Here is an 8027-nt window from a genome sequence, read left to right on the forward strand (position 1 = left end):
CCCATGGTTACGCTATCTCATATGAATTTGTGGATGTGATCAATCTATGCTCTCCATTCATATCTATTATGTTTACCTTTATATGCAATTGATGCTTCATGTTAGGATTAGATCCGTTGAGTTAGATAGAAAATCTTAGTTAGTTCGTTGCCGATCCACGGATTGATAAACCTTGGATGGAATACTCTAAGGGAAAATCTACGATGATCTATGTGCTTGTAGTTCAGAACTTGGCGTGTTAACTACCGTCAACAGAAAGTTACACCAACTTTGTAATAGCTAGTTCTTGGAGTTGGGGCTATATATATCCTATTGCCTGGCCATTTGAAGGGTGTTAGAGCTTGGGGAAGCTGTAGGCTTGGTTTGGTTTCCACATTCGCACAAGTTCTCTACCCACCAAAGTGCTCAAGAGAAGATTAAGATAATTAGGATAAGGCTTAGATCTTGATTAGTGCTAGTTGGGCTCCAACAATAAGGATTGGTGGATGCTTTGCTTTCCGATATGTCGGGAAAAATCGCCATGTCATCGCGTCAGGAGTTTGCCTTCTCTACTTTATTTACCTTTCACATTTCTTATTGCACTTACATTCCGCATTTAATCTTTCCTAGAATTGCCATGTGTAGTTCATAGGATTGGTACCTAGTGTGCAAAAAAAAATTCGGTAGAGTTACCAACACATAGAAAAAACTACTGAAAATTTAGATAGAAATTAAAATAAGTTTTTATATGTGCTTGGAGTTTTAGATTTTATAACACATAATTCACCCTAGAGTGTCACGGTCCTTGTATACATATAATATATATATACGTGCATAGCAAAATCTATGAATTAAAAAATCAAAATAACTTATAATTTAGGACTAGGGAGTAAAAAAGAACTACTAATAATTTGGAAACGTGGGTTTGCCTACTTAGGAAAACATGTTTTTTTGACCCATTTTGTACTAACAAATGTACCAACACAACGGGGATGCCTTTGTATCCATCATAATAAAAAAAAAACTCTTTTCGAGCTTTCCTGGACGGATCCAGCTGACTACAGGGCGTGTAGTGCTTTATTACAGGATTTGTGAAAAACTCGATATGGTCCCCACATCACCCTGTTGATCAAGCCTGCATACGTCCTGCATTAAGTGAAAGTTGAAGGGTCTTAAAGTGAAAATACGTCCCTGCTGATTATAGAAGGCGTGAAAGTGAAGAGCAAGGCTTCGTTACCGACCTTCATTCGGTCATTCCTCCAGCTATCCTTCTATCCACGAGCTTGAGGTTGCAGGGAACCATGCTGAACGCTGCGCTACTCGCTGCGGTGGTGCTATACGCTGCTGTTTTCGCTCAGCCACAGGAGCTCAGTACGAATCTTTCTCTGTTTGTGTGTTTATGGTTTGCTAACTGACTAGCTCTAGGAATTCCTGCTACGCATGTGATGAACGGTCCTTTGATTTCTGAAATCCCTGGCTAGTGTGCGTTCATAACTTCTATCTTTTCCTGCGGCCTGGTTCCCGGGAGACTGTGGAACGAATAGCCGGAGCTTCCTTATTTTCCATTTTCTTTCCTTCCATCTTTACTTTTTAGGTTCTTAATTCATATCGAAATTTCAGGGGAAATATTGACAGAAATATCTATTAGTAATCGCTAGTCATTTAATTACTTTTGAGGAATCGAACAAATGTACGCAAGATCTGACGCAAAATTTCTACTCCGCTAGGCGCTAGCTAGCAAACCCACGCCTGCATGCTGCCGCCTTCCTTGACCGCCATCACCTGTCCTGAACGCAGCCGATTGCGCCTCTGTGCACCGAGGCCGACCCGCCGACCTCCACTCCTGAGAACTGAAATATACACGCGCGCGCTCTCTAAGATTTTCGATATACAGAGTTCGTCACCCCGTATAGAGGTCCGGTGGTTTCTGTTGTGCTCGTCGATCTCTTCATTTAGCACTGGCACGAATCGGGATGGCTTTAGTACATCCAAGCTGCTGTTTGTGCTGTAAGAAAAAAGGAGGTCCCCTGTTTGTGTTTGACGATATGCATTGCACGACCTGCAAACTGTGCACAGATGACAGATAGAACTGGTAAGAGGCTCTCAAAAATGCTCTTCTAAAGAAGAGGTTCTCAAAGAAAGGGTGAATTATTGTTTTCTAATATGATTTTCTGACAAAACTTAAACATGATTTGTGTTTTTGTGGACGATTGTAAAATGTAAGCCATCAAAGTAATGGGAAAAACAGGAACTGTTCCCAGTGAAGGCATATTGTAAGAAGTTAAAAGACGATGATTGTAGCAGTTCCGGATATTAATATTTATTCGCCTCATACTATATGCCACTTGGAATACAGTTTGATGTTCCATAGTCCTGCAAGAGTACATATCTACTCTGTTCTATTATGTTCTTTCGTAGTCAAACAGAGTATTTGAACTTTTGAAGTACTTATCTTATTTAGCTAGTATGTTTTCTTATTCTTGGCGCTGAAGTCTGAAATTCCTGAAACAGTGATAAACACAGCCCCTGCTGTAATTGAACCAGTTGCCCACTGATGTAGATTAAGAAATGCGCATATTATGCTCGGCTTCTGAAAGACGTTGTTTGGTTATTTATGCTTTGTTACAGGGCCAGAGAATAAAATGGGAAACATGCAAGTCATGCCATCCATTGGCATGATCTTTGCATTATATTTGTTTGCTTGATATCTCATTTCGTGTTCTATGGTTTCAGATGGCACGCTGACCACAGGCCAATCCTTGCTGAATGGGCAAACACTTGTTTCAGCTCAAAAAACTTTTGTTCTGGGTTTCTTTCCAAACGGGGAGATGACGTATTTAGGAATATGGTATAATTACATGAAACCTAAATCTATTGTCTGGGTGGCAAACCGTGACAGCCCAATCACGGGAGGTAGTGGAAGTCTTATCCTCACAGCAACTTCTCTTGACCTGTTGGATAGACAAGGAACTAAACTGTGGACAAGTGGGACATTCTCCGTTAACAGTCCACAAGCCTTCCTTCTCGACTCTGGTAACCTTGTCGTCAATGACACCACGTCGGGTATTATATGGCAAAGTTTTGAGAAGCCCTGCGACTCACAGTTGCCTGGTCTGAGAATTGGATATGACACATTCACTAATCACAACTGGTACCTCAGATCGTGGAAGAGCTCTTTGGACCCTTCTTCCGGAGACTACTACCTGAAACTTGATCCAAATCGATTGCCTGATGTTCTCTTGTTCCAGGGGACTCAGCTTAAGTACAGAATGGGGACATGGAACGGTCAGGGGTTTAGTGGTGTTCCTGCTCCTAAGGCGAATAATCAGTTAGCCTTTAACATGACTGCTAGTGACGGCAGTGCATATTACTCGTTCACAGCTTTTGGACAGATCCATCCTGTGGCGCTTTGTCATAAGCCCAGACGGCCTTGCCCATCGCTGGCACAGCAACCAGAGCAGCGATTGGGTCGAATATTGGCATTTGCCTCAGGATCAGTGTGATTACTATGCGTACTGTGGCCCAAACGCCGTTTGCTACAACGGTGACTGCAAATGTCTGCAGGAGTTCATCCCCCAGTCACCGAGTGATTGGAACCAGAGGAACTTTAATGGCGGCTGTGTAAGGAATGTGGTGCTTTCTTGCTCACCCCATAATGGATTCGCCCATATGTCACATGTTAAGGTGCCTGACACGTTGAATGCCACCATGGTCCCAGGCAAGGGCTGGGATGATTTCAGTAAGTTGTGCTTGGGAAACTGCTCGTGCAGCGCCTATACTGTTTTTGGAGATAACGACTGTGTGATCTGGTCAGGTGAGCTGGTAGATATAGTTCAGCTCGCTGAAGGGATCAACGATTTGTACACTCGAGTTTCTCATAGCGATTCGTCTCACACAGGTATGGATTATTCTTAGCAATACAAACTTTCAAAAAATAGATAATTCTTTAATTTTGAATTTATTATATTTCATTTTTATGGGTTGCAAATGTTGTTTCAGACCAATTGGTCTCAGTATTGAAATATGCTAAAACATATACCTCAAACGAAAGAAGTGATTAGTTTTCTCCTGTAAACATTTTTCTGGACAATCCTTCAGTAAAAACATCGGACACAAAACATTTTCCAAAGCAGTTAATTTCTTTTCAACTGTTCCGTTATCCTCATTACTAAATATTGATCATTTGTTTGTTGTATAGATAGAAACATTGCTATCATTGTTTCTGTTTCTGTCATTGGGTTGGTGCTGGTGATTTCTGCATTACTAGGTTTTTGTTACTATCGAAGCCAGCAAAAACATTTACCACTAGCACATGGTAAGTATTGAATTTATTGCATGTTCTTTAGTAATTATTAATTCAAAGGAGTTCATTTTTGGCCCTTGAACTATCACCACAAAGTGTGATTTTCAGCAATAAACACCAAAATCGGACAGCAGTAGGTCCATGATATATTAAAACTGAACATTTGACCCTCCTTGAGAAAATTCAGCTCTAGATTTGCCGGAATTTCCGTTACATCAGCCAGCTAGTGGTGTCACCTATTCATGTCATGTCACCTCACACCCAGGCCAGTCCTGATACTTCTGTGCCCGGATCGAAATTAAAAGAAGGGTCAACTCATCTGGGTTTCTTGGAACAGTTCTACTACTCTTAAAAAAAATTATCAATGGATCCATTTTGTGATTCTATCAAATCATCTACGCGCGCGTTTCTACCTTTTTCTTTTCTCACTGTTTAATGCATGCTTGCTAGATGACACAAGGGCACTGAAATTTTTAACAAAGCAATTAGTAATTTACAAATGTACGGACATATTGGATGGACTTAATCAAATAAGTAAATTACAAGTTACAATAAAGATGAATTTTGAACTGTGAAGATCAATGGAGGGGGCAAGTATCTGTTACCTTTTCACCTTTGGCTCTAGCCTCTAGCGTTTTTCGGCGTCGGAGGCGAGTCTCTGGAGTCTGGAGATCGGAGATCGGATCACGCATGCAGACAGGCAGGCATAAAGCAGACGAGGAGTCGAGGAGACAGGAGACAAGGAGTCGGCCGACGGTGTTTTGACGGAGCTGCGGAAGGCATGTGAATAGTCGCTCGTTCAGAATTTCCGCTGCTTGTGCTCGTCCTATGGGTCTGGCCCAAGTGAACTACGTAAGCAGCCATAACCTCCTGCATGCAGGCCAGCAGCAGTACCTATTCCCTGTACATGCCTACATGAGGATGGGCTCCTCTGTTTTTGGGCCCAGATCGGCCGCACAGCTCGACCCCCCAGGGCCGGGCCTGGTCACCGCCTGTTGTGACATGGTGCAAAACCAGCACAATATTACGTGAAGCCTGAGTGGTATGTGCTAGCGTTTAAAAACATAATGTATGCTTCCAAGTCGAGAGATCAATGTTATCCTTGTGGTATGAGGTTGAAGATTAAAGTTTGGTGAAAGTTCAAGGGCCAAAAGTGAATTTCTTCCATATTTGTTATTCATTAATTTTGGAAGTAATATAATTGCTTCCATGAAAATATTGTAAAAGCAGAAGTGTTTGGAACAGAACATGAGAAAGTACCTGAGCTGAAGCTTACGGCGCCCCTTGAGAAGAATTTAGACCTGGATGCTATTAGAGTTGCCACCGACAATTTTGCTGAAGAAAATAGCATTGTTTCTTCCCGATATAGAACAGTCTACAAGGTATGTAGTTTCCTTTTCGTTATGAATCTACTTCATCCATAGGAAGACTTTGTCTCTTTGATGATATTGTTTAGGGAACACTACCAAATTTTGGTGATTTGGCAGCCAAAAGACTAAACACAGCAGGAGGACTTGAGGAACTAAAAAATGAGGTGAAAATGCTTGCAAGGCTTGACCACCCAAACATCATAAGGATGCTGGGATCTTGCATAGGGAGTAACGACAAGGTCATATGCTATGAATATATGTCTGCTGGTAGCCTTGATACAGTCCTTTTTGGTATGTATTTCTTATATGTGACTAGAGTTATTTGTATAAGATAGATGATGATATTAGCAGACTTGAATCTGATGTGTGCAGTTGAACATGAGAGGAGTGGAGTACCCGACTGGCCTTCACGTTTTCGAATTATGCAAGGGATTTGTGAAGGATTGTTATACCTACATGAACATTGCAGAATCGTTCATCGTGATGTAGACCCCAGCAACATCCTTCTTAGTGAGGGCTTCATCCCCAAATTATCGGGCTTTGGTCTTGCAACTCTGCTTGATCAGGGTGAATCTGAAGGGAAGGCTGAGAACTTCAGGAGAACACCGTGAGTTCATTTTTTCACCATTGATCTTACCTTTGTTTCTCAATTCTAGTTTTCTTGTGAATTATGCTGAGCAGAATCGATTACTGAAACTTGCTTACAGATTAATGAATGTTAAGCAGTGGATACAGCGCTCCTGAACTGTTATATGGCAAGTACTCAATGCAGTCCGATGTGTACAGTTTTGGCGTAGTACTTCTGGAGATAGTAACAGGCTGCAAGGCTGCATCGTTTTGCAGAGAAGATACTGATGATCTCCCCAGATATGTAAGTAAATTGTTGTTCCTCTTTATCAAACTGTAACTGCAATAATACTCCCTCCGTTTTTCTTTAGATGTCACATTCTCCTTTGGTACACACAGACCCGTACTCTTCTTTCCATGAGTTAGGGCCTGTTTCGTTGCCCGATTTTGGACAACCAAAATCACTACGCCAGCACTGTAGCACACTGTAGCGTTTCGTTTGTATTTGTGAATTATTGTCCAAATATTGACTAATTAGGCTCAAAAGATTCGTATCGCAAAGTACAACCAAACTGTGCAATTAGTTTTTGATTTCATCTACATTTAATACTCCATACATGTACCGTAAGTTTGATGTGATGGGAATATTCTTTTTACATAGTGCCAAAGTTGGGATTTTGGGGTAACTAAGGCCTTGTTTAGTTCCCAAATTGGGAGTGGCAAAGTTTGCATTTTGTTATAAATGCGCAATTGTAGCATTTCGTTTGTATTTGTGAATTATTATCTAAATATTGACTAATTAGGCTCAAAAGATTCGTCTCGCAAAGTACAACAAAACTGTGCAATTAGTTTTTGATTTCGTCTACATTTAGTACTCCATGCATGTACCGCAAGTTTGATGTGATGGGGAATCTTCTTTTTTCATAGTGCTAAAGTTGAGAAAAAGAGGGCAACTAAACAGGCCCTAAACAAGGCCTTAATCCTGCATCATTCTCCCCCGCACGCAAGTAAGTAGGCCCTGCAGTAGCTAGTACACCGTGCATGCTGATTGAAGTCTCAGCCCTGCAGTAGCTAGTACTACTGCACCAAGCATGCCACTATGCCAGATTAAACGGCCTGTTCGCTTCAGCTTATTCAGCTGGCTTATCAGCCATCAAACAGTGTTTTCCTCTCACAATAAATCAGCCGTTTCAGCTTTTCAGCCGGCTTATAAGCTGAAGCGAACAGGCCCAAAATCTCTGCGCAACAGGGGCGCACCGTACCGTGCATGCAGACACAAACATGACATCTTTTTGACGATTTGCAAAAACAAAATACGACATGCAAAAAAAATGAAGGAAGCAGAACATAAAGAAACTACCTAGACGTAGCAGACTCCGCAAGAATGGCATGTTGTACATTTTAGAACTGATATGCCAAGTTTCATTTCTACACAATTGTGGCTATTTTTTTCCAATGCTAACCTTAAGTTATTTGTTATGTTTGGTGAAGGTTCGACAACATTGGACTCAAGGAACGGCTGATCAGCTGAAGGATCAAAGAATGGGGGATGCTCCCAGAGGGGAAGTAGAAAGATGCATTCATATAGGCGTCCGTTGCGTTCAGGATGATCCGACTGAGACCTACCATGTCATACGTCAGGAACACATTAGCAGCAATCCAGCCTTAGCTGAGATTAGGTCAGTTGTGCGATACTAATATACAATTTATTATAATATATCTTTGGTACTAGGTGATGTAACCGTGGACATCAAGCTACTCAAACTGTGGGTTTCTACCATGGATAAGTTAAGAGTTACCCTGCTACA

At 41.5% G+C, this 8027-nt stretch overlaps 1 long non-coding RNA gene across 1 annotated transcript; it reads left to right on the plus strand.

Annotated features, from left to right (window-relative positions):
- Window positions 1–1189: 1189 nt before the first annotated feature.
- Window positions 1190–8027, plus strand: LOC117845805 (uncharacterized). Its single transcript, XR_011897799.1, has 7 exons — window positions 1190–1350; window positions 2713–3877; window positions 4178–5664; window positions 5770–5943; window positions 6025–6259; window positions 6360–6523; window positions 7711–8027. It is a non-coding gene; the product is annotated as an uncharacterized lncRNA (long non-coding RNA).

Source organism: Setaria viridis, chromosome 1 (genome assembly GCF_005286985.2).
Source record: "Setaria viridis chromosome 1, Setaria_viridis_v4.0, whole genome shotgun sequence".
Taxonomy (NCBI): domain Eukaryota; kingdom Viridiplantae; phylum Streptophyta; class Magnoliopsida; order Poales; family Poaceae; genus Setaria; species Setaria viridis.